The sequence below is a fragment of the Hylobates moloch genome, unplaced genomic scaffold, assembly GCF_009828535.3.
Source record: "Hylobates moloch isolate HMO894 unplaced genomic scaffold, HMol_V3 SCAFFOLD_3, whole genome shotgun sequence".
In the NCBI taxonomy this organism is placed as follows: Eukaryota; Metazoa; Chordata; class Mammalia; order Primates; family Hylobatidae; genus Hylobates; species Hylobates moloch.
The window spans coordinates 99,129,635-99,156,878 of NW_026652278.1; the positions used below are offsets into that span (position 1 = coordinate 99,129,635).

At 40.2% G+C, this 27,244-nt stretch overlaps 1 protein-coding gene across 1 annotated transcript in view; it reads right to left on the bottom strand.

The window, feature by feature from the left end:
* The window catches only part of LOC116462420 (amyloid beta A4 precursor protein-binding family B member 1-interacting protein), a 135,277-nt gene extending 108,267 nt beyond the window's left edge, over positions 1 to 27,010 (bottom strand). Inside the window, exons 1-2 of the mRNA XM_032144904.2 lie at positions 26,802 to 27,010; positions 26,406 to 26,607 (exon numbers count right to left, since the gene is read on the bottom strand). The gene's annotated coding sequence lies outside the window, so the exon portion shown is untranslated. The remainder of the gene's footprint in view (positions 1 to 26,405; positions 26,608 to 26,801) is intronic.
* Positions 27,011 to 27,244: the final 234 nt, after the last annotated feature.

Sequence of the window (27,244 nt, forward strand, 5' to 3'; positions counted from 1 at the left end):
TTAGCTGTGAATGTGGTAACTGAATGAGTCAAACTCAGGTTCAATGCTAACTACTGCATGATATTGAGTAACTTACTTAATTTGGTTGAGCCTCAGTTTCTTCATCTGTAAAACAGGGCTGGGAAAATTCATAAAATTGTTGTGGGCTGGGCATGGTGGCTTACGCCTGTAATCCCAGAACTTTGGGAACCTAAGGTGGGAGGATCTCTTCAGGCCAGGAGTTTGAGACCAGCCTGGGCAACATGGTGAGAACCTGTCTCCACACACACATACAAGTAATAATAATTAGTTGGGCATGGTATCGTGTTCCTGTGGTCCCAGCTACTTAGCAGGCTGAGGTGGGAGGATCACTTGAGCCTGGGAATCTGAGGCTACAATGGACCATGATTGTGCCACTGCACTCAAGCCTGGGGAACAGAGTGAGACCTTGTCTCAAAAAATAAAATAAAATAAATTTGTCATGAGGACTAAATGAGCACAGTCAGGCCTGGGCACAGCAACTGGTACATAGCGGTGTTTGCATATAGGTGGGTATTAATACATTTAAAATGTACTGAAAACTTCTAGTTCCAAATAGTGGGGGTGACTATATACTCTCTCCTAAAATTCCAATGAAATGACTTTATAACAGTCTGGAAAGCATGGAAGGATGGTACCAGTAGATCAAAATGTTGAGAAACTTCTGGAAGATGCTACAGAGAAAGGACAGCAGATACTGAGTAACTAAAGCAAAAAATGTGGAGTCCAGTATGGGTCTAGAGGAGGGCTGCTGAAGACAGAGCCAAGGTGGACGCCCAAGCTCCAGGTCAGCAAGGATGGGAATCCAGGGACAACCAACCAGAGGAGTCACTATTTAAAATGTTATGGTCCTGTTCTCACTCATAAGTGGGAGTTGAACAACGAGAACACATGGACACAGAGAAGGGAATATCACACACCAGGGCCTGTCAGGGGTTGGGGGCAAGTGGCGGGGAACATTAGGGCAAATACGTAATGCATGCGGGGCTTAAAACCTAGATGACGGGTTGATAGGTGCAGCAAACCACCATGGCACATGCATACACATGTAACAAACCTGCACGTTCTGTACATGTATCCCAGAACATAAAGTAAAAATTTTTAAAAAATGCTATGGGCCCATTTGACTTATCTGTCAACAATGGGCTGCCATAATAGCCCCCAGTCTACAATCAGCAAGAACCCTTGCCTTAAATAATGTGGAAAAAATACCTCATTGGTTCCAAAGGTGGGTCTTGAGCCAGAAAACAAGTAGAGCAGTGCCCAGAAAGCTTGGGACGCCATAACAGTCAGGCAGATTCCCATCCAACCAGCCAAGCATCCAATCAATCAATCAGAAGGGAGTGAGAAAAGAAATTTCCACATTCCAGTGAATTTTTACATTTTTTGTTTAATTTTAGACATGGGGTCTCACTCTGTCACTCAGGCTGGAGTGCAGTGGCACAGTCATAGCTCACTACAGCTTCAAAGTCCTGGATTCAAGTAATTCTCTCACCTTAGCCTCCCGAGCAGCTAGGACTACAGGTGTGTGCCACTATCCCCAGCTAATTTTTTGAATTTTTTTGAATTTTTTGGTAGAGATGAGATCTCACTATCTTGCCCAGGCTAGTCTTGAACTCCTGGCATCAAATGATCCTCCCACCTCTGCCTCTCAAAGGGCTGAGATTTCAGGCATGAGCCACCATGCCTGGCCTTCCAGTGAATTTTACTAAGCACTCTTGGGTGCTCCGTTTTCAGTACATATTTTTGCTGGCTTCAGCAAACAATGCTCAACGATGGCTGAAGTTTACTGTCTGATCTTCATCCAACCCAAAGGGTAGATCTGTCTATAAATGCCCACGCTCATCTACAGAATGCTACAGTCAGCCTCTCAGTCCAGCAGGAGGCTTGCCCTAGTTTCCAAGTAAATCCATACCACCTTCTATGTCATTCTAACCCTTTCATTAAAATTATGAATCGACAATCGGGGTCATCAAATATTTGAGGAGTAACAAGAGCATGAAGCATCAAGATTAAAAACCAAGCTATTGACCCCAGAGGAAACTGAGTGGATGAAAGAAATAGAAGAGAGGCTTTTAAGAAATTCCAGTTGCTGTCTTCAGAGAGATTTAAGATGACAGCAACAAGAATGAGTTGCCACTAAAAAAAGCATTCCTAAACTAGGAAAACAACAAATCACTATTACTTACAAATATAGATGAAAAAATCCCAAACAAAATTTTCAAAAATTGATCCCATAAATACATTAAAAGTATAGTACATAATAACCAAGAATACAAGAACAACTCGCCAGTAGGAAATGTATCAGAATAATTCACTAAGTTAAAATATTAAATGACATACTATATGATCATCTCAATGCATGGTGAGTAGGAAGTTCCTAAAATCCAATACCCATTCCTGATAAAAATCTCTTAGTAAGGTTGAAATGGTTAGTATTTTCCTTAACTTGATAGAGGTTATCCACCAGAAACCAATAGCAACCATCATTCTAACTGTAAAACACCAAAAATATTCCTATGTAAAACACAAGTCAAAGGGGTCCCGCCATTATTGCTGCCATTTAGTTCTGTTTTGGTTGTCCTAAACAATAAGAGGTCCAGAAAAAGATCTTAAATTAATAAACAGTCAATGGCAGGACTTGGGAAACTTTTTTTTATGAGGGACAAGATAGTAAATATTTCAGGTTTTGCAAGTCAGATGGTCTTTGTCAGAACCACACAAGTCTGCTGTTGTAGACACTACGTAAACAAACGAGCATGGCTAGTGCCAATAAAACTTTATCTACAGAAGCAGCCACGTGGATTTGGCCTGCAGACCCTGGAGAAAAGACAAAGTTAGCAAAATATGGAAGTGATACAATTGTCTACATAAACAATTCAAGATAATTTTTTATGTAGTGAAAAGTAGAATTAATAAGGTGGCTGATGTGAAGTAAATATATACACATCAGTAGTGTTCCTATATATACACCAATAAATATTAGAAAATGATATGGCAAAAGATCAGATTTACAACAGCAACAAAAACTATGAAACACATAGAAATAAATAATAAACAATTTGTCAACTCAAGATGGAAAAAATAATAAAACTATATGGATAAAAGAAGACAAAAAATGAAGGGAACAACCATGTTACGGGAATTAATGTAGGGAGAGACATCTTTACCATATTAAATGGTAACTCTTCCTAAATGAATATGAAACCTTTTGCAACTTCAATTAGATCCCCAAATGAATTTATAAAAAGAAAAGAAAGTCAAGAAGTTGACTCTCAACTTTATCTGAGAATAAAAGCTTATTCCTAAAAACAAAGATTATTCCTAAGTAATAAAAATGTATTTTAAAGAAAAATAAACATATTTGGCACTTCAGGATTTACACAAATAAACCAATGGAAAAAGACAAAGATTTCAGAATTTAAATTTGATGTATGAAAAAGCTGGCAGTTAGTAATCAGTAGAAAATTAACAGAGTATTTAATGAGTGGTATTGAAATAATCAGCTATATATTTGGAAGAAATAAAGTCAGATCCCTATCCTCATTGCCGTATGCAAAAGAAATTCTTGTTGAATTATGAATCTATGAATAAAAGCAAAATTATAAGTCATATAAGAAAAAAAGGTTTTCTTTCCTTCCTTCCCTCCCTCCTTCCCTTCCTTCCTTCTTTCCTTCTTTCTTTCCCTCCCTTCCTTCATTTTATAATACTTTTGTGGTAGATACTTTTGACTGGCCCTCTGAACACCCTCTCCAAGTGCCTTTTATGATGTGTTCCTATAATATAGAAGCTGGAAATCTAGAAATGATGTTTCCCAGGCTCCCTTGCAGTTAGGGTTCTACCTGTGATTAGTCAAGCAGACACATTGACATGAGACCTAGGAGGTGGAAATGAGCAACATGAAGTGAAAGCCAATGTGGAAAACCACAATCTTCTGGGGGCAGTTCTGTCCCTACCATCTTAGACTGAGGAGTGAGTGCTGGCAGCAGTGAGCTTTTACCCCAGCATCCATTAGCTGTTCTGCCTGATGCTCTCACCGCTCCCCATCCAACCCTCTGACAGGCGTGTGTTGTTCCCCCAATGTGTCCATGTGTTCTCATCACTCAGCTCCCACTTATAAGTGAGAACATGCAGTGTGTAGTTTTCTGTTCCTGCATTAGTTTGCTGAGGATAATGGCTTCCAGCTCCATCCATGTCCCTGCAAAGGACATGATCTCATTCCTTTTTATGGCTGCATAGTATTCCATGGTATATATGTACCATATTTTCTTTATTCAGTCTATCATCAATGGGCATTTGGGCTATTGTGAATAGTGCTATTGTGAACAATGAACATATGCATGCAAAAATATAACATCCTACTGTGAGGGCAGCTCATAAAAAAGGGGAAAGATTTCTCCACTCCATCCTATTGTGGCTTTATTCTCCTAAACATTGCTGGGGAGTCAATTTGAGGAGGACAATTTGAGATGGAAAAGTGCATTGCAACAAATTCTTTGTCTTTCTCAACTACATTCTAAAATTCTAAATGACTCTAAAAATTCTTAGGGAAAAGAAGATGCAAACTACAGTGTATCCTTCATGTATTGTTTCTGACTAGCAAATTTTATGATAATTATTTCTAAGAAGGATGTTTTATTTGTTTATTTATTTGTTACTATGCTCAGTTAACTTTACAGAGAGTATTTTTCTTGTCATCAGCTAATTATTTTCTTTATTTCTCTGGAGGCAACAACTGTAATTAAGAATTTAGCATTATTTGTCTTGGTTCAGAACTGAGTCATCATTAAATTTTCCAAGCAAAAATACATTATTTTATTTATACAAATTATTTTTAAGACTAAATCAATAGAAAATAATAGTAAAAATTTGGCTTACAAAATTATGACCTTAGCAATGGTAATAAATTTAATTTCTATATTTGACTGATTAATAGGGGAAAGATATAAATATATTATAGGGAAATTGAGTAAAAATTAGGCTTAGCTCATAAATTATTTATTGAAAACTAGTTATGTGCCAGAAAATCTAAATAAATTTCTCAAAGGAGAAATAGCCACATTCTCTGACCAAGATACAATAATAATGAAAATGAAAAATAAGGGCTAAAACAAATTTTTTTAAAAAACTCCTTAAGTAGAAAACATTTTCCTTAACAGCTGAGGAAACAAAGAAGAAAATTTCAAAAGGACAATATCAAACTATCTAGAAAATAACCACAGTAAAGAAAATACACACTTATACACAATTTAACTAAAGTCAAATTTAGAGGAAATTTTGGAGAAAAAAGTAATGAAAGCAGACAATAATTAAAACAGAGCAGTAAATAAGAATAATGGGTGCAGGAAATCAACATGGCACATGGATACATATGTAACAAACCTGCACATTGTGCACATGTACCCTAAAACCTAAAGTATAATTAAAAAAAAAAAAGAAAAAGAATAAAGTAGATAATAATAGAATTAGTGAAAATATATTCAAAAATATCAAAGAATTTGGTGCTTTAAAATCCTACCAGAATCTAAAACATGAAGTGAAATATGGCGTTAATTTTTTGACGATAGCATATTATAGTCTTTGTTTGGTACCTATTTTATCATTAATAAGTTATTACTACTGCCTTACAATGGTCCAATGATGCTCTGATATAAAAGGCAAATAATGTATTAAGATACAACTTAGGTTTGTTATGATGTAGACACTGAGAGAAAAAAGTGACACTGGAAAATGAGCTTTGTTAATTTTTTGGTCGGGTGTTCATGGATCTTTCCAGAAAAGGTTTCAGTAATCCCTCCCTCCCTGCCTCCCTCCCTCCCTCCCTCCCTTCCTTCCTTCCTTCCTTCCTACCTTCCTTCCTTCCTTTCGACAGGGTCTTGCTCGGTCACCCAGGCTGGAGTGCAACAGCAAGATCGAGATCTTGCTCACTGCAACCTCCGCCTCCTAGGTTCAAGCGACTTTCCTGCCTCAGCCTTCCAAGTAGCTGGGACTAAGGGTGCATGCCACCATGCCCGGCTAATTTTTGTATTTTCAATAGAGATGGGGTTTCACCGTGTTGGTCCAGCTAGTCTCAGACTCCTGACCTCAAGTGATCCGCCCGCCTTGGCCTCCCAAGGTGCTGGGATTACAGGCATGAGACACCACACCCAGACAGTTTCAGTAAGACTTTCAAGAAATCATTCATTAAGTCCTTGCACTTTCGGCTCCATACATCTTCTCTGCTGTCCAAGGGCTTGACAAACGTTATTAGTCAGGCCATAAAAATATCCAGATTTCATAAATACCAATAAAGACCCAGCTTTAAGTGATTTCTGAAGGAATGGTGGCAACAAGTTTACCCTTTCAGAGCAAATAATTTAGTCATTGTAGCTATGATCCAGAGTACCTTTGGGATAAATCTTCCCTGATCTTTGTTTGGTATTATACTTATTCCTGTTATCTAATCTCTATAGATACTGCTTCAGAGGGAAGCAGAAAACTCATACTTATCTGTGTCTTCCTCTCTTTCCTCATTTTCAAGCCCTGCAATTATACTTTGCATTGCATACAGAGCATTTCCACCAGGCAGCCCTACCAGTGGTTTAAATGCAACATGGCCCCGTTCCAGCCTCCTCTTCAGCCTGTTCCCAGGTCCCCTGGCTTGCCAGTATAGGTTTTGGTATAGGGAGATCTAAGCCAGATGTTATCTTGGGAACTGGGGACAAAGTCAGCACAGAGAAGCCCTGGATGAAAATCAGATACTGGGTTAGGAGTTGAACAGTGCAGTGAAGTGAGGCTGTGACTGGATGTCTGGGCAAAGGATACCAAAATCAAATGTGAGGCCAGGCACAGTGGCTGATACCTGTAATCCTGGCACCTTGGAAGGCAGAGGCAGGAGGATTGCTTGAGGCCAAGAGTTAAAGACCAGCCTAGCAGCAGAGTTAGACCCTGTCTCTTAAAAAAGAAAAATTCAAATGTGATAGTTACCAGAAATTGGGGAACTGAAAAAGAAGCGTACATTAGAATTTGAAAAAGCAGACCAGAGAAAGGGAAGACAAGGCTCGGAGAAGAAACACAGGTGGGTTGACTCGATGGCTATGAACACCTGCAATGACCAAGCACAGCCTAGCTCCTGTGCTGCAAGTGTCTAAAAGGAGCCACTTGGACACAAGGACTCCTCTTTTCAGATAGTATCCCTCTCTTGCTAAAAAAACAAACACCCAAAAAACGAGCCTACATTTATCTTGACCTATAGCCCGATGACCTTCACTAAGCCAATCTTCTCAGAAGCATCACCTATTCTGGAAGTCCCAAATATGATCAGTTTGTCTGGTCAGTTTAGCCTTTCTAATGCCCTTGAACTTGTCCCACTCTTTCCCCAGCTACCACCCTAGTACAGGTCTTCCACATCTTACCAGGATTCTGTCCCCAGCTTACTTTTCATCTTCCTATCTCCAATCTCTCCTTCTTTTCTTTTCTTTTGTAATTATTTTTCATATGCCTACACAGGCTCAAACAGTCTCTCTCTCTCTTTTTTTTTTTTTTTTTTTTTTAGACAGGGTTTTGCTCTGTCACCTAGGCTGGAGTGCGGTGGCATGATCACAGCTCACTGCAGTCTCAACCTCCTGGACACAAGCCATCCTCCCACCTCAGCCTCCTGAGTAGCTGGGACTACAGATGCTCGCCACAGTCTCTCTTTCTTAAATCAGCTTCTATAATGCCACCAGAGTTTTCTTCTTAAAACCCAGTTCTGTCATATTCTTTCAAGTAGCAAAACTTTTCAGTGGCTCTCTACTGTCCATAGGATTTAATATAAACTCCATAAGGCAGCTTCTAAATTTTTCCATACTCCAACCCGCATCAACCCCTCCAACCTCATCTTTCAGACATCCATCTTGTTCTCTCCTAAAACCTACTCTGCTGCTATCACTGCTGTTTTCCCTATAATTCCTAGGCATACCAAAGGCTTTCAATTAATGTACTGAACCCAGAGCACAAATTGCACCTAATGCATTCTCTCATTTTCCCGTGGATAGAGCAGCTCCTTGCATGCAGGTGAAATGAAACATTCCACCTATTTAAAGTGTATAATTCAATGGTTTTGGTATATTCACCAGGTTGTGCAACCATCACCACAATCCAATTTTAGAACATTTTCTTCTCCTATAAAAGAAACCCCATATCCATTCACTCCTCCTCTCCCCATCCCTAAGCAACCATTATTCTACTTTCTCTCTATATAAAGCTGCCTATTCTGGACATTTCCTATCAATGGGATGATACATTAATGTGGTCTTTTGTGTCTGGCTTCTTTCATTTAACATAATGTGTTCAAAGTTCAATCCAAAATGTAATATGTGCTGACACTTCATTTCTTTTTATTAGTTGATTGACATTTGGGTTGTTTCCATTTTTTCAGCTAATACAAATTATGCTGGTATGAACACTTGGGTGCACATTTTTGTGTGGATATATGTTTCAATTTCTCTTGGCACTCCTAAGAGTGCAACTGCTGGGGCATATGGTAACTGTAAGTATTTAACTTTTGAAGAACTGACACATTGTTTTCCAAAGCTGTGGCCTATTTTACATTCCACCAGCAGTATATGAAGGTTCCAGTTTCTCCACATCCTCATCAATACCTGTTATTGCCTCTCTTTTTCATTACAACCATGCTAATGGGTGTGAAGTGGTATCTCATTGTGGTTGTGACTGGCATTTCCTTTATGACTAATGATGTTGAGCATCTCTTCATGGGCTTATTGGTCATGTCTATATCTTCTTTGGAGAAATATCGGCTCAGATTTTTTTCCCACTTATAAATAGATTACATGTCTTTTTTTATTATTATATTGTAAGAGTTCTTTAAATATTCTGGATACCCGTTCTTGTCAGATATATGATTTCATATGCTTTTTTCCCATTTTGTGTATTGTCTTTATACTTTCTTGATGGCACTGTTTGTAGCACAAAAGTTTTAAGTTTGAACCCAGTCCAATTTGTTTTGCATTTGGTATTCTATCTAAGAAAACATTGCTTCACCCAAGTTCACGAAGATCTATTCATATATTTTCTTCTAAGGGTTTTATAATTTTAATAATTTTAGCTGTTACATTCAGATCTATGATCCATTTTGAGTTAGGTTTTTGTGTATGATGTGAGTTATTATTTTCTAATAGATGCTATCGAGAGCAGAGGGCTTTTGTTTTTAATACCTAAAGGGAGGGAAAAAAAGCTCTTTCTCTTTCTGTGGTTTGATAACAAACAGTCTCTGCCATCTCTGCCATTTGATAAACAATATTTTCTGAGTCATTTGTGCAAATGTTTGTATGTCTCCATGATAAAATAAAAAGAAATTATAGTAAGTATGATAGTACTACAACCCAAGACCAATCCAAATGAATTTAGAGCCGTTTTATGATTGCTCCTTCAAAGAACTAGACTCCAGTAAACCCGGTTTGGATTGAGTCCATCCATAGAAAGATTATTGATTAATCTGGCATGGACTCTTTGCCTTAAAAATCCACACACACACAAAAAAATCCCCCAAAACTCTAAACAGCTGAATCAGCAGACATAGTGTAAAATTCAGCTTCAGGAAGTGTATGTATTTTATATGTGTTTCACATAACAGTAACCATGTCACTTTACTAAGTTAACGTGAGCATCCCCAAAGATGTTTTTCTCCTTTTTTTTTTTTTCTCTGTCACCCAGGCTGGAGTGCAGTGATGCAATCTCAACTCACTGCTACCTCCGCCTCCCGGGTTCAGGCAATTCTCCTGCCTCAGCCTTCCAAGTAGCTCAGATTACAAGTGCCCGCCACCACACCTGGCTAATTTTTTTGTATTTTAGCAGAGACAGGGCTTCACCATGTTGGCCAGACTGGTCTCAAACTTCTGACCTCGTGATCTGCCCGCCTCAGCCTCCCAAAGTGCTGGGATTACAGGCGTGAGCCACTGTGCTCAGCCCTGACTTTTTCCTTCTTAATGATACACTCACAGTACTTAACTCCGTGGCCCATATTTATATTTAAATTAGCCGAGCAATATCATATACTGTTTTTCCTGGCATCCCTCTCATTTGCTTCTTGGCAAAAAATCGGAACTACCCAACTCCATTCAGCATCCTGTCCCATCCATTTCCTGAACAGCCAGAATAAAGTCCTGCAGCAGAGACAGCCTCTGAGCAGAGACAGCCATCAAAAATGAAATCCTTCTCTCGTTGCTTCATCATGTGTTGTCAAACTGTGGAGAGCCATTCAAAGCCCTCCCGATTTCTCCACATCCTCATCAATACCTGTTATTGTCTCTCTTTTGGATTATAGCCATCCTAATGGATGTGAGGTGGTATCTCACTCTGTTTTTAATTTTTAATTTTGGTGGGTACATAGGTGTATATATGTATGGGATACAGGCGTGCAATGCATAATAATTGCATCATGGAGAATGAGGTATCCATCCCCTCCAGCATTTATCCTTTGTGTTACAAATAATCCAATTATATTCTTTGAGTTATTTTTAAATGTACAATTAAATTAGTATTGACTATAGTCACGCTGTTGTGCTAGCAAATACGAGGTCTTATTCATTCTTTCTGGTTTTTTTGGACCCATTAACTACCCCGCATCTCCCCCACCCCAACTACCCTTCCCAGCCTCTGGTAACCATCCTTCTACTCTCTATCTCCATGAGTTCAATTGTTTTTATTTTTATTTATTTTTTTTTTTTTTGAGACAGAGTCTCACTCTGTCGTCCAGGCTGGAGTGCAGTGGCACGATCTCAGCTCCTTGTCCCATCAGGTTCCTGAGCAGCCAGAATAAAGTCCTGCAATCCTGCAACCTCTGCCTCCTGGGTTCAAGCAATTCTCCTGCCTCAGTCTCCCAAGTAGCTGGGATTACAGGCACCCACCACCATGCCCAGCTAATTTTCATATTTTTAGTAGAGGTGGGCTTTTGCCATGTTGGCCAGGCTGGTCTTGAATTCATGACCTCAAGTGATTCACCTGCCTTGGCCTCCCAAAGTGCTGATATTACAGGCGTGAGCCACTGCACTGGGCCTGTTTCTATTTTTAGATCCCATAAATAAGTGAGAACATGCCATGTTTGTCATTCTGTGCCTGGATTTTTTACTTATAATGACCTCCAGTTCCATCCATGTGGCAAATGACAAGATAGCATTCTTTTTCATGGCTGAATAGTACTCCATTGTGGATAGGTACCGTATTTTCTTTACCCATTCACCTGTTGATGGAATTTGGGTTGTTTCCAAATCTTGTGAGCAGTGCTGCAACAAACACAGAAGTGCAGATATCTCTTTGATATACTGATTTCCTTCCTTTTGGGTATATACCCAGCAGTGGGATTGCTGGATCATATGGTAGATCTATTTGCAGTTTTTCAAGGAAACTTCAAATTGTTCTCCATAGTGGTTGTACTCATTGTGGTATTGATTGGCATTTCCTTTATGACTAGTGATGTTGAGCATTTTTTTCCTGTGCTTATTGGCCAGTATCTGCCAGGGGCAACTGTCCCTTGAGGCCTTTTTCAGGAGAGGTAGAGTCTGTGCTATAGCCCAGAGGAACACTAGTGGTCTCCATGGCCAGGTCAGTAGGATATCTGGGCATTCTAGGTCCAGAGGGGACAAACACCAAATCTGGCAAGTCCACGTCATCAGAGAAAGGCAAGCAGGAGATGAAGGAGTGGATGGAGGAGGAAGGCCAGTGCTTCTAGTCGAGGAGCAGGGACCTGGCAGGAAAGCCCTGTCCCACCCTCACTGTCACTGTGTATGCAGGCTGTCCTCATGTCTCCCAGCTCAGAGCAAATATCTCATAGGATGGGCTCATCCACAATCCATGCCCAGCGCACCACTCCAAGTTCATCTCCAGCTTCTCATTAAACCTTGGCTTACAGTGAAAGGAGTTTTTCTCCTCCTCTGAACACACCATTGCCATTACCTCTGTGCCCTTTCTCCACTCAGACAAGTCCTACCCACTATACAAAGCCAACTCAAGACCTACAGCTCCATTCTGGCAGCGTCAGAATCATGACTTTGACAGTTCATGACCTGCTTTATGACTTGTTTATCTCTTTATAGACATTTTTTAATCTCTTCAGTCACATTACAGGAGCAATATTTATACCTCAACTCTCTTAGTACTGGCACAGCACTACCACTGGCACCTACAATGAAATATATGCTAGCTTGTATTAATGCATAATAAGAATAATGTAAAATATTTAAATTAAGATTGTATATCTTAATTAAATAAGAATAGTAGGAGTTATACTCAGAAACAGAAAATCAAATACTGCATGTTCTCACTTATAAGTGGAAGCTGAACAATGAGTATACGTGGCCATACAGAGTGGAAAAATAGACATTGGAGGCTACAAAATATGGAGGGTTGAAAAATTACCGATTGGGTACAGTGTTCACTATTTAGGTGACGTGTTCACTAAAAGTCCAGACTGCACCAGTATGAAACATATGCATGTAAGAAATCTACACTTGTACCTCCTAAATATATAAAAATTAAAAGAAGAATAGTAGGAGCTATAAATATGGAACAACTACTACAGGTCAGACATCTATAGCATCTCATTTAATTCTCAAAACAATTCTATGAGATAGTGACATGATTCTAATTTTATAGGTTACGAAAATCAGGCCTAGAGAAATTAGTTAGATAACTACATTGTCTTCTGAAAACATGAATTGTGATTATTAAGAGGTGGAAATTGGTGGCTTCCTTGGTAATATGTTTGTGATGGTGTCTACATGTCCACATCTAATATAATTTGCACGCCCGTCTTTCACATCACACAGTGAGTTCAGGCATGGCATCTTGTATTTTCATTCAAGTGTGTGACACACACCATGTACTTGTAAATATACTTAGTGCTGGATGACCTTGGGCAAGTCATTTAACCTTTCTCTCGCCTTAGTTTCCTCGTCTGTACAACGGAAACAATTCCTACCTTAGATAATCGTACAAGACTGGAACACCTTTTTAAAGGTTTTATTTGTTTTTAGGGAAGGAATAAACATACTTTTTTTGTCTAAGAATATGTTTGATATAATCAACAAAACCTTAAAAATTGCTGATTATTTAAAAAATGTCTGTCATTGAAATGGATCATTGGTAAATTTGATGTCCCATAAGTCTTCATCTATGCCACCATATGCAGCACAAAAGGGCTTTTATTTATTTGTACATTTACATGTTCTAACCATCCTTAAAACCAGACAAATGCCTTGTTTTGAGAGGAAGTGTTGATAATTTATATCTAATATCCTGACTTCATTCAATGGTTTTAAGCCAAGTGATTGTTATTTATACTCTTATATAGGAAGTCTCCATGTCTACTGATTTTGAGGATTGACTGAAGATTGCCTTCATTCCTGGACAATCCTGTCTTCATGTATATAACCTTAAAACATTAAAACTAGGAAAGCAAGCTCAGTTTAACTCAATCCAAGCATTTCACTTTATAATTGAGAAAACTTAGAGGCAGGGAAGATAAATGACTTTCTTACAGTGTTTATTAGTTATTTATTCCACATCTCCTGAAAAAGAGTTTAAGGTAATTTACAGATACAAGATAAGAGAAGAAAAATAGAATAGGATCTCGATAGTGGCTGAATTTGGCCACAGATGTGATTCTGGATGTCCAAATGGCAAAAGCAGAATGCATCAACTTTACAAAATCCAAGGTGCCTCTGAGTTACATCAGATCTTAAGTAAAGCACAGAGCTCCTCCTGAGGACTGAGAGAAATGCTTCAATCCACTATTAATACATTCTTAATTAGGAAGCAACTCTAGGCTGGGCGCAGTGGTTCAGGTCTGTAATCTCAGTACTTTGGGAAACTGAGGCGAGAGGATTACTTGAGCCCAGGTATTTGAGACCAGCCTGGGAAACATAGTGAGAACCCATCTCTATCAAAAACTAAAGTAAAACGAAGGCAACTCTAATGTGGCTCCCAACCTGGTTTCTTTCCTTCATGCCTTCCATGTCACCTTAATTGCATATGATAAAGATTATTTAAAATAAAACACTCCTTTCATTTCTTACAATTTCTCTTTCCTTAGAAATAATTACTATCTCTCATCTTCCTGTATATTTTGCCAATCTATAATAGTTAACACTTTTCACACACATGCATCTCATTGCTTGAAACAGAATCTGAGTTCTAGGCCGGGCACGGTGGCTCACGCCTATAATCCCAACACTTTGGGAGGACGAGGGGGGTGGATCACCTGAGGTCAGGAGTTCGAGACCAGCCTGACCAATATAGTGATACCTCGTCTTTACTAAAAATACAAAAATTAACCAGCTGTGGTGGCGCACGCCTGTAGTCCCAGCTACTCGGGAGGCTGAGGCAGGAGAATTGCTTGAACCCAGGAGGCAGAGGTTGCAGTGAGCTTAGATTGAGCCATTGTACTCCAGCTTGGGAGAAAGTGAGACTTGGTCTCAAAAAAAAAAAAAAAAAAAAAAAAAGAATCTGAATTCTAGGAGGGCAGGGGTCAGGGAACAACTTTACATTTACGAGTTTCCCACAGCCATGGTGGAGTGTTCCACAAAGAGTATTGTCCAAAACAGCTTAAAAAAGACAAGGATAAGAATAAAGAAAAGAATAGAAATATTAGTGTATACTCTTATCATCTACCTATGAACTATTTGACTAAAATATGGTGGCTGTGAAATTGTGTTTAATCTACAATGTTTCATGCATGTGAATAACAAAGGCTTATTTCAAATGTCAAAATACAAGGAGATAATACTTGAGTTGTTTTCAAAATGTCAAAATACAAGGAGATAATACTTGAGTTGTTTTCAAGGGTAACTTCTAGGGGGGATTTAATTTTGTTTTGTTCTAAATGTTTGAAACAAGATATTTGATTTGATTTTTGAGTGCGTACTACATGCCAGGCATTATTCTAAGTGCTTTGCATGTATAGACTCATTTAATGGTTGAGTATTTATAAGCCTTCCAATAAATATAATGCCAATTCCAATGCCCATATTTGATCCACTGCAAAACTGCCCAGAGTTTAACAAACCCCCTTTGCCCTCTTATACCCTTCTCTGAGATGCTGTAAACCATTCTCCATAACTTTACTTTCCATAATACCGTTTCTGACAGGATGTTGCTGATACTCAAGCACTTTTTTTTTAAGACAGGGTCTTGCTCTGTCACCCAGGTTGGAGTATAGTGGCATGATCATGGCTCACTGCAGCTCGACTTCCTGGGCTCAATTAATCCTCCTGCTTCAGCCTCCCAAGTAGCTGAGACCACAGGAGAATACCACCATGTCTGGCTTTTTAATTTTTTTTGTAGAGACAGGGTCTCATTATATTGCCCAAGCTGGTCTCCAACTCATGGGATCAAGGGATCCTCCTGCCTCAGCCTCCGAAAGGGTTGCATTTACAGGCATAAACCACGTGCCTGGCCTTCAAGCACCTTTGAGTGAGTTCTGATGAGAAAAATTGACAACTATATTGGAGAATATGGAATCACATTGGCAGTAATGATTTGATACCTGAAACACTTTTAGTCAATCAAGATGATATCCCCTTGAAACAAATGCCAATATTTCTATTCAACTGGAATTTAGAAAGAAACTAAAGGTTCACACAGACACACACACAAAACAAAACAACAGTTCCTACTTCATAGGGATGAGGTAGTTAGTGCCTGTAATGTATTCATTATAATGCCTGGTGCATATGAAGTGCTTAGTATCAGCTATTATTTCTATCATCCTCATCATCATCATCATTTTTATTATTGAGTTTTCCCTCTAAAACTAGCAGTGGAAAAAAAAGTGTCAGTCATTTATTCTCTCTCTCTTTCACACACACACAGATATACACACACAAACATAAACACACACCCAAGTCCACAAGGGGATGGTTACTTCTATCTGTTGCATTTTCACGCACCTGGAGACTGAGTTAAACTGCCACTTTTCTTTGTAGGTCAGGCACACTTTTAAAAGACTAAGCCACTGGAAGGACATCTGTAAGTATAGTTTCTAGAACAGGGATCCGTAACCATTCTTAACAAGGAAAGAACTGCACTGGAATCTCCTTGAGTCTTTTTTGAGTCATATCCTACGCATCTCCAACCCGTTTTCCAAATCTTAGCACTACCGCCCTCCCCTGAAAGACAGGCGTATTTTTGGAGCTGTGAACCTCCACAAAGAGAGTGGCTGTCGATGAGAGTGTGTTATGCTTGTGAACTAGCAGGTGGAAGCAAAAAAAAGGAAAACAGAAGAGTTGACCACCATGGTTGCCGAGGGCAACAGATCACATTTTGCCGGATGTGGGTTTAGGGCATGCTGCTTCACCATTTGTTTCCAGTTCTTTTTCAGTCCTTCTTACTTTTAGGCAGAATCCATAATCTATAAGGTGGTGGGGAGTTGGGGGAGAAAGAGAATAAAAAGGAAAGCAAGCAAATGACTATTCGAGGTTGTTTTGTTACTAGAGGGCAAATAATGCATTCTGGGTGTAGGTTTAAAAATGAATTAAAATCAGATTGTAGGGACAGGCCCCAAAGTAATTGCAAAGGCTGTTTACTTCCTTTACCCTAAAAAATTCTGAATACTTTAGAATTCACCTAATATCCTCCTTTCAGTTGCATAGTCAACACATAGTACAGGATGTAATATTTGTGAATTTATCTCAATCAGCACTGCCCAATTCAGCCACTAGCCACATGAGGCCATTTAGCACTTTAACTGTGGCTAGTCTGAAATGAGATGTGCAGTAAGTGTGAAAACACACTGGATTTGCAAGACTTAGTATTAAAAAATGGAATAAAATAGCTCATTAATGATTTTACTATTACTGGCAGGATGCCTGTAATCCCAGTGCTTTGGGAGGCTGAAGTGGGAGAATCACTTGAGGCCAGAAATTTGAGACCAGCCTGGGCAACATGGTGAGACCCTCATCTCTACAAAAATTTAAAAGAAGAAATAATCTTACTATTACTTAAATGTAATATAATTTCAATTATATCAAAATTAAGTAGTATATTATTTTTAAAATTTTTAGTAAAAATTTGTCACTTGATTTTTTACTGTTAAATATAATTTCAAACATTAAATTTAATATAACTTCAAACAATTCACATTTTAATAATTTATTTTATTAAATGAAATATCCAAAAATAATCATTTGATCCAGAGTGCTATTATCAGTTTTGGATATATCGTTTAATAAAATAAGTGATTAAAATTAACATCACAGTTGGGCACAGTGGCTTACACCTATAATCCCAGCACTTTGGGAGGCCGAGGTGGAAGGATTGCTTGAGCCCAAGAGTTCAAGACCAGCCAGGGCAACACAGTGCCTCGTTTCTCAAAAAAGTCAAAAAATGAGATGGGAGTGGCTGTGATCACGCCACTGCACTCTTGCTTGGGTGACAGAGTGAGGCCCTCCCTCAAAAAAAAGAAAAGTCATGGTTCTTTTTACTGTTTCTAATGTGGCACCAAGGAAATTTAAAGTTTAACATGTAATTTGCGTTGTATTTCTACTGGACAGCTCTGCTCCAGAGTGCTACAGTTCTGTTATTGCAAGTGCCTCAGTATTTGACTCAAATATGTCGGGTTGCAGGGACCACATCATATTAGTGTAATCTGAAGATTACTCATTCTGTGTTACATTAGATTCTCCCCATTTCCTTTCCCACTGCATTTTATGCTTCAGCCCTGCTAAAGTGTTTTACACATCTGGTGCCTGGCGTATCTTTCTTCTATTTGGCCACAAGGTACAGAAAGTCATTATTTATTTATTTATTTATTTATTTATTTATTTATTTATTTTTTTGAGACGGAGTCTCACTCTGTCACCCTGGCTGGAGTGCAGTGGCGCGATCTCGGCTCACTGCAAGCTCCGCTTCTTGGGTTCATGCCACTCTCCTGCCTCAGCCTCCGAGTAGCTGGGACCACAGGCGCCCGCCACCACACCCGGCTAATTTTTTTGGATTTTTTTAGTAGAGATAGGGTTTCACTGTATTAGCCAGGGTGGTCTCAATCTCCTGACCTCGTGATCTGCCCTCCTCAGCCTCCCAAAGTGCCGGGATTACAGGCATGAGCCACCGCACCCCTCCAAGAAAGGCATTTCTATACCTTTTTCCTTCAAAGCACCTCTTGATCATCCCCACATAATATCTGCCCTATAATCACTATCTGCACCATATTATTTCTGTATCGAACATTGCATATTCTGCACTGTAATGTATTTTTTTTTACATGCCTGTCTTTCCCACTAGACTGGAAGCTTCTTGAGGGTAGGGACCATATCTATCTATTTCTATCTATCTATCTATCTATCTATCATCTATCTATCTATCTATTATCTACAGGTTTCGCTCTGTCACCCAAGCTGGAGTGCAGTGGCGTGATCATAGTTCACTGCAGCCTCAAGCAGTCCTCCTACCTCAGCCTCCCAAGTAGCTGGGACTATAGGTGTGACCCACCACGCTGGGCAGGGGGCCATATCTTAACCTATTTTGGCTACACATGCCTCCTGCACTGGCATGGGGTTGGCCATCAATAGATGTGTGGTGAAACTGGAAAAAAAGTTCCAATTATATTACATTGAGCAGAGTCTGATTCAGCTGAAGTGTATGTTTTAGTACTGTAGCCCACTCTATAAACCCAGCCTTGACGAACAGTGAGTACTGTTCATTTTAGCTTGGGCATTCTGCAGTGGTCTCACGGCCATCTTTTCACCACACTGCATAGCACTTACCCACGTTCATGGCCCAAGCAGCTTCATTTCTGTGTGTTGCTTACAACAGGGGAAATATAATGCCACAGAATGAGTAAACACATGAAGAAATAGTCTTGGTTTGCTAAGCCATACTGTTTACGAAATTTAATCAGAAGGAAGCCATTATCTTAAAACGAAAACAATACTGCATTCAAAACCTAATGAGTTCATTGCCCTAACTGTCACTTGTGAATGTTACGTGATCAGCAGAGATGCATGAATTTGTTAATGCTATAAAAACAGTGGCCTTAGGTAAATTTACTTAATCAGTAACCTAATTGTGATAATACACTATAATATGATGTGAAATCACCTGAAAAAGATTTTGTGGGATTCCCCGCTTCTGCCCCCACATAACTAATTTGTTCTTTTCTTTTTTAGGTGAAATCCTAAAAACACACTTGAAAGACTGAACTTCTGCCCCGTGAAAAACACAGTTCTACTAGGTGGTAATGAATACCTTTTAGCAGCATTCTACTGAATATTACTATTTCGTTATTACATTGGCTTGATAGCAGTTAATAACTAAGACAAATGAAATGTCAGTTATCTCGATCACTGTTAGTAGTTACTTCCTAACCACTTTCAGCTTTCCAAATATCTTAACAGTGTTGTCCAACATTCTTCAACAGCTTCTAGAGAATTTTTAGCCCTGCTCTAACACTTGAATCCATTTGAAATCCAGTTGTGGAAGGGGCAAACATTCCTATCTTCCAAATCTGGTTTGGATTTTGAAATTCTAAACATTTTAAACCTCCGGGCACAAAAAACTTCTTTGTGGGAAAGGTCTCTGTCCTCCCTTCTGCAGAATCTTGTTTTTAAACTGCACAGTCATGGAAGCTTTGTATTGCATAAAGTCTACATCATGGGTTAAGAATTTATGTGGCCAGGCATGGTGGCCTATGCCTGTAATCCCAGCCCTTTGGGAGGCCGAAGCGGGAGGATCACTTGAGCCCAGGAGTTTGAGACCAGCCTGGGCAACATAGCAAGACCCTATCTCTATTAAAAACAATTAAAAAAAGAATTTATGGATAGGGCTTTTAAGTATTCATTTCTTGCTTTCCACTTCTCAAAAATAATTTCCATTATTTTGATTATTATGGAGGTAGAACACTGCTGATTAGCTAACTATATTCTTATTTTAGCTACCTAATAAAGATTTCGGATCAACTTCTTCTCAAAGTTTTGAAAGTTTAATTAAAGGTTTTAGGATTGCAAAGACTTTGTTTTATGTCCCCTTTTCTCTCTCTTTCTTTCTCCTTCCTTCCTTCCTTCCTTCCTTCCTTCCTTCCTTCCTTCCTTCCTTCTTTCTTTCTTTCTTTCTTTCTTTCTTTCTTTTTCTTTTCTTTTTTTTGACAGAATCTCACTCTGTTACCAGGCTGGAGTGCAGGGGCATGATCTCCGCTCACTGAAATCTCCACCTCCTGGATTCAAGCGATTTTCCTGCCTCAGCCTCCCTTATAGCTGGTACTACAGGCGTGCATTACCACACCCAGCTAATTTTTGTATTTTTAGTAGAGACAGGGTTCAGGGTTTCACCATGTTGGCCAGGAAGGTCTCGATCTCTTGACCTCATGATCCACCCACCTCGGCCTCCCAAAGTGTTGGGATTACAGGCGTGAGCCACCATGCAGCCTATGTCCCATTTCTTAAACTGTGTAGCCTTGGGCAAATTTCCTAAACTCCCTTAACTGTCATTTCTAATTTGCAAAATAGGAGCATAACAGTATCTTCCCAAATGGTTACCCTGCTTTTAGCCTTATATATAATAAGCACATCAGTATTCCCAAATGATACTTCATATCTACATCCAAAATTGAACTTCTGATCATCTGCCCTCCAACTTGCCCACTTTAGTTGATGACAATTTCATCCTTCCAGTTGTTTAGGCCACAGACTTTGAAGTCATCCTTGACTCCTCTTTCTCAAACACCCCACATTCCTTCTGTTGGGAATCTTCTTGACTCTACCTTCAAAATATACGCAGAATCCAACGCTTTGTCATGGGTTCCTTGCTTTCACCTCTGCTCCCCCAGGTTTATTCTCAAGCAGTCAGAGTGAGCCTTAAGTCAGATCATGTTATTCGCCTTCTCAGAATCCTGCAATGGCCCCTGCATTTTGCTCGGTGTGAAAGTCAAAGTTTTATAATGGCCTCTGGAACCCCACGTGATCTGCTATCTCCTCGCCCTTCTCATACTTCTCCAGCCACATCTATTTCTCTCTCCCTTGCTCATTTACCTCTAACTACATGGGCCTTCTTGTTGCTTCTCAAATCCACAGACATGCCCCTGCCCTACAGTCTCTACTGTTCCCTGTGCTTGGAACACTGATCCCCCAGATAGCCACTTGGTTAACTCCATTGTCTCCTGCAAACGAAAGGGCCCAGCCTGACCACCTTATCGCATATTGCAACTTCACCTTGATTTTCACTTACTAATACCTATATTATTTACTTATTTATTATGCTTATTGATTAGCATCTGTATCTGCCCACCAGAATAAACTCCACGAATGCAGAGATCTTTGTCTCTTTTGTTCACTGACATTCCTTGCATCTATAATAGTGCTTAGCAAACATTTTTGACTGAAAATGATTGAATTGTATTTAAACTGGAGATCTGGCCAGGCACAGTGGCTCATGTCTGTGATCCCAAGACTTTGAGAGCCTGAGGTGGAAGGATCACTTGAGCCCAGGAGGTCGAGACCAGCCTGGGCAACAAAATGAGACCCTGTCTCTACGAAAATTTTTTTTTAAATTAGCTGGGTATGGTGACGCGCACCTGCAATCCCAGCTACACGAGAGGCTGAGGCAGGAGGATTGCTTGAGCCCAGGAGATTGAGGCTGCAGTGAGCCTTAATCGTGCTGCTGCACTCCAGCCTGCACCGTCTCAAAAATGAATGAATGAATGAATGAATGAATGAATCAATCAATCAATCAATAAAGTGGAGATCACTTCCTAAGTTACATATTCTTTTTTTCTTTTGCCTCCATTATTTATTTTCCTCATATAAGTTACTTTTTTTTTTTTTTTTGAAATGGAGTTTCGTTCTTGTTGCCCAAGCTGGAGTGCAATGGCATGATCTCAGCTCACTACAACCTCCATCTCCCAGGTTCAAGCGATTCTCCTGCCTCAGCCTCCTGAGTGGCTGGGATTACAGGCATGCACCACCATGCCAGGCTAATCTTTTTGTATTTTTAGTAGAGACAGGGTTTCACCATGTTGGTCAGGCTGGTCTTGAACTCCTGACCTCAAGTGATCCTCCTGCCTCAGCCTCCCAAAGTGCTGGGGTTACCGGTGTGAGCCACCCTGCCCGGCCACATATTCTTTATTCCACTTAAAACTCATAGTTCTTTACTGATGATTCTTGGTCACTTTATCAATGTCTAAGATAGCACAATTTCTGTGGTACTTACTATTAACTATTTCTAATACATGTTGTTTTTATGCTATTCAATTAAAGTAAGCTGTCTTTACTGAACAGCACATGCTACTTGTGACCACCCAGAGTCAGTGGAGAACCTGACTCCAGTCTGCCATGCCAGTGTTCTCTAATCCCCAGTTTGACACGATCCTTTACAAATGTATGTACATGCTTCCTAAAAGCTTTTTAAAAATTAGCACATTCAGAATAACGATTACCGCTAGCTGGGAAATGGGGAAATGTTATCAGAAGGAGACCAGGAAATGCTTTGGTAAATATTCTACTTCTTAAGCTGGGTGATAGGTACCCAGATGTTGGCTTTATTATTATTTGTTGTGATTTACATATATACATCATCTTTTGTAGATATGAAACATTTCATAATAAAACGTGAAGGAAGAAATGAATCTAGTCATGATTCACTTGCTCTAATATCATTTTTTGCTTCTCTCCAGTTTGATGTGATGTAGCTCTCCGGATGCAAACCTTCCAGTCGGTTTGCGGAAACACAATTGCTGTGTGATTTAGCGTTTATCCCCCATCCCAGCCCACAACCGTCTCACTGATGAGTCTGTGACCTGAGACTAAATCAAAAAGATCCCCAACAGAATTAGAAAAAATATTAAACTCACTGCTTGTTGATTTAATCAACCTAGCTGGCTGTTATGTGGGATTAGAATAAAATACACACAAAAATGAAAACACACGATTGCTAACAGAGCAGATTCTTTTTTCAAGGCACACGTAAAGATAATAACTTCAAAGTTGATTATATTAACTTGTCTTCCCATGATAACATGACAAGTTCTTTGCTTGGTTTCCTTCTATTCATCCTTCTCCCCTGCCCCTGGTTGGGGGAGACCAGGGACCCTGATATGTAGTCCCACAGCACTCAACTCTGGTTCCACACGGAATTCTACATCTCCTCTTACATCTAGTTACATCTCCTCTTCTAGACTATAAACTCATCGTGGAAAGGCCCCAGGTTTTTTCATGGGTGCTACTATCAGATGGCCCAGTTCAAACAACAGCTCTGTTTCTTACTTCCTGCGTAAGTTTCTTACCCTCTCTGTGCTTTCATCTTGATGTGACGATTAACAAGATGACACATCTAAATTAGTTAGTACAGGGCCTGGTAGTATTTAGAAGTAAACATTATAATAATTATCATTTACTATTACTATATGTTGATCAAAGAGAAAACTGAGTTGACAGAGAAGAAGGAAAATAGCTCTTATGATTCTTAACTATTCAAGTTCATGGTCAACGCTCAGGGAATGTTTTAAAACTGAGTCATGGAATCAAGCTCCAGAATATGTGGAATAATGAGAATGTGTGATGCCTTGGAGTGGTGTTACCTCTCTGCTTGCTCATGCCTGAGGTTTGGGACCAGTGGAGCCAATGGGATCTCAGGGGCTTGTGACATTTCCATGGTACCACTCAGTGAGATTAATATATTCCACACATTTAGCCGACATCTTTGGAGTCCTCATTTTGGGATCACAAATTGGATAGGAAATGATGATGCAGTGGTGGCAGGTCACATCCTCTAGTCCCCCAAAAGCTGTCCTCAGGGTCTGCCCTTCCAAGCTGCAGGTACAATCTAGTCTCTTTAACTGGGTATAGGTGTAATGGCATTCCTTCATGCGGCTAGTTCTCTCTTTTCAAAAGAAATCTAATGATTACTGTTCCAGATATCTAGCAGTTTTCTCTAATAGTCATGTTTCTCACGATAATTAAAAGTGTAACACGTATTTTAAAATCCTCAGGCAACCAGTGTAGAAATTTTACACCTTAAAATCTGGCATGTATTATGTACATGAATTTATAATAAATGCTTAAGCTTTAAGTGACTTGCCTCTTAGATGACAAAAGTGACATAAAACACACGCATACATTTTCGTACTGAGAAAATACCAGTTGTGTTAATAAAAATTGTTCTATTTTGAGGTGAGAATTCCTAAGATCACTCGAGTCTCCATAAAATAAACTCATGGGGTCCTATAAAATTGTAAAGATTGTGGTCCAACAGGCTATGGAACGCAGACAATTTATTGTAAGATTTGTGGACTCACTAAAATGTTTTAGGCATAAAAATAATTAAAATAAAACTGAAGAGAATTAGAAGAAAATGAAAATAATAATGCTCTTTGGAAGTAAGATGGCTTAAAGAAAATTCAAAGTGACATATCAAACAGACATCTATGGCAATGAACTTTATAAGTAGCTCATTCTAATAATAATATGGAACTATTTAAAACTTTCATTGATGAGCGAAAAAAGGCAAATCAATAGTGGATAACTGGTGAACATTCTTAGGATATAAAACTACAAAAAATGTAATAAATACTATAAAACCTAGTAAGTATTGTGTTTAAGATTTAAAGTAATGCCATAAAGTAATTCATATTACAAAGTTATATTTCTTGAGAAATAGCAATTAAAGGATTTCAAAATATAATATTGACCTGTTCAAGTTTGGGCTCTTTCTTATCTCAGTTTTCAAATAAGACGGAAATTTGCCTTTTTACATATATGCCAGATATTGACTGCGCTTTTACAGGAACTTCTCAGAAACAAAAGACCTCAAAGATATTGACATTTCAGAATGTAAGAAAATCTGTTATCATGATTATGATTATTTTCTCCATTTTAAAAAAATTCGTGATCAGCAATTCTAATGTTGCCAGTCTTCCAGTTGGGACCAATTCAAAGAATTATAGCAACTCCTCAATTCCTGTTTTAAGAACAGACATAATGTAGCCCAATCATCTCACTTTACTGATGTTATCTGAAGTCCAGGGAGAAGTTATGCAAGTTAATCAATATCATCCTTATCTAGATGGGGCAGATATAAGAGCCAGAACCCAGGTCTCCCAAGTGCTGAGAAAAACCCCAAATATTAGTAATTATTAATAGTTTAAGGATTAATAGTTTAAGTAATTATTAATAGTTTAAGGACACACATTATTAATAGTTTAAGGATGAAGTTAAATTTCTTAGACCTTTCACAACACACGTTGAGCAGACAGGAAATACCACTAGAAGACGTTGTAAAGTATTTCTCAGCAGATCCTTGCTAATTTCGCCAGCCAGCATCATCGTCCTGGCCCATGTGCCATCCATTATTCCAGTGAGGCCAGAGGGAAAATCGCTGCTCTAGGTTTATGAAAAAGGGCAAAGTTTTCCTTTCTGAAATTTATATCTGGAGACCCAGATTTTAAAATGAATAGTAGCAAGTACCGGCACCTTTGTTTAAACCACGTTACGCCACCAGAAAAAAACATCTGGGGGCATAATAAACTCACGGGCCCTTTTCTTTTGTTACTTTCCTCTAGTACTCCGTCTCGTCAAGGCTCACATTAAAAGTTCTTTTGAACCGCTATGCCCTGAGTGGTTCTAGGAAACATATTTCACGTTCCACAAGGGTATGAATGCTAAGAAATACCTAGAAGGAAAGTAAGAGGTACACCGGGCTAGGTCTTTGGTGGAACACTTGCGCAGAGGTTCTTGGAGACATTAGGACACCCCAGTTAGTTTCCTCCATTCTATAAAAGGCCCTCTGGACATTCATTTCAAGCCAAATTACGAAACTTGTGCCTGGTGTCCAAATCTATCTTTATGGTATTTTAAAATGAAAATGAGAATAATTCGGGGGAAAAAGTTATTTTTAAAAAGAAGAAAGAGTTGTCCAAAAGTTTTAGAGGAAGGAAACACTCTAAGATGCATCAGACTGCGAGCCACACTCAAATTCTCACACGGCTGGCATTTAATCTACATCTAATCTTGGCCCCTCAAGAATCCCTCCAGATTCGGGTAGACTGGGGCTCCCGGACCTGCTGACCTGCTGACCTGCTGACCTGCTGGACGTGCAAGGGTTCATAGCAGTTCCCCGTTTGACCTTGCAGCAATTTCCTGGGCAGGAAATCTGTCAAATCTGATGCAATAGCTCGGGAAAAGGCAAACCCGAACCCCAAACCCTCATACCCCCACCCTCGCGAGCCGGGTCCAGAGTGGAGATCAGCGGAGCGCACCCTGGGGACCTGCTGCGCTCGAGGGCCACGCCGGGGGGCGCGCGTTCACGAGGCCAGAGCCCGGAGCTGCGCCCGGCGTCGGACCCGATGGGCTTGACAAACGGGTTCCTGACAGCCCCGAGCGGCCCGTGCTGGCGCTCCCAGGGCTCCCGGGACTGGGAGCGCCACTTACCTCGACTGCTCTGCGGGGCGCGGCGCGGCGCGGGAAGGCGGCGAGGCTCCGGCCGGGAAAGCGACGCGCGTTGCAGAGGGCCGCACCCGGGCTCCAGGTCGCTGCCCCGGGGAGGAAGTGCTGTCAGCCCTGCCCTTCCCACGCAGCGCGCAGACGTGTGGCGCTATCCGAGCTGCTTTGCTCCGAAGTGCAAGGAGGGCCCCTGGTTAGAGACAGTGGGACAGACAAACATATGAGTAAAGGACTCCGAATTAGGGGCTGCTTTCTCCAGCTCATCGAGTCTGCGCCTGATTTTCTCTCCCCCATCCCACCCCTACTACACAACCACCTTGAAGGGATTTTTTTTTTTTTAATTCTGGGAAAACTTTGCGCCTTCCTCTGTTATCCCTCCCCTACCTGTGCCGTGCGCGCCCTTCTTTCAGGAGCGTCTCCTGCCGAATGGAACCATTTTGCAGCCTCGACGCAAGAGGGACTAAGGGACTTGGGGCCAAGTGATGGTTCCGCCAAAGACTGAGAGGCCGATTTATGTTGCAACGGTCTGCCTAAGTGTTTACTTCAGCACTTTCCGGGCTTCCTCTTTTGGGCCAGTTGTGCAAGGCTTCCCGGCCGCCTGCAGCCCGCCCTCAGGGGACGCGGTGCAGGGCTGGACTGGCAACACGCGCGTCCCGGCCCGGAGTTCAGCTGTCTCTCCGGTGGGGGTGGAGGAAGGGCGCGCTGGGCGGAGGCCCTTTCTCAACCATTAGGTTGGTAACCTCATCCTCCTCCCTCCCCACGTTTAACCACGCTCAATTGGCTGGCCGGGGTGTAGAGGAATGGCACTGTCATGCATTGCTCGTAGA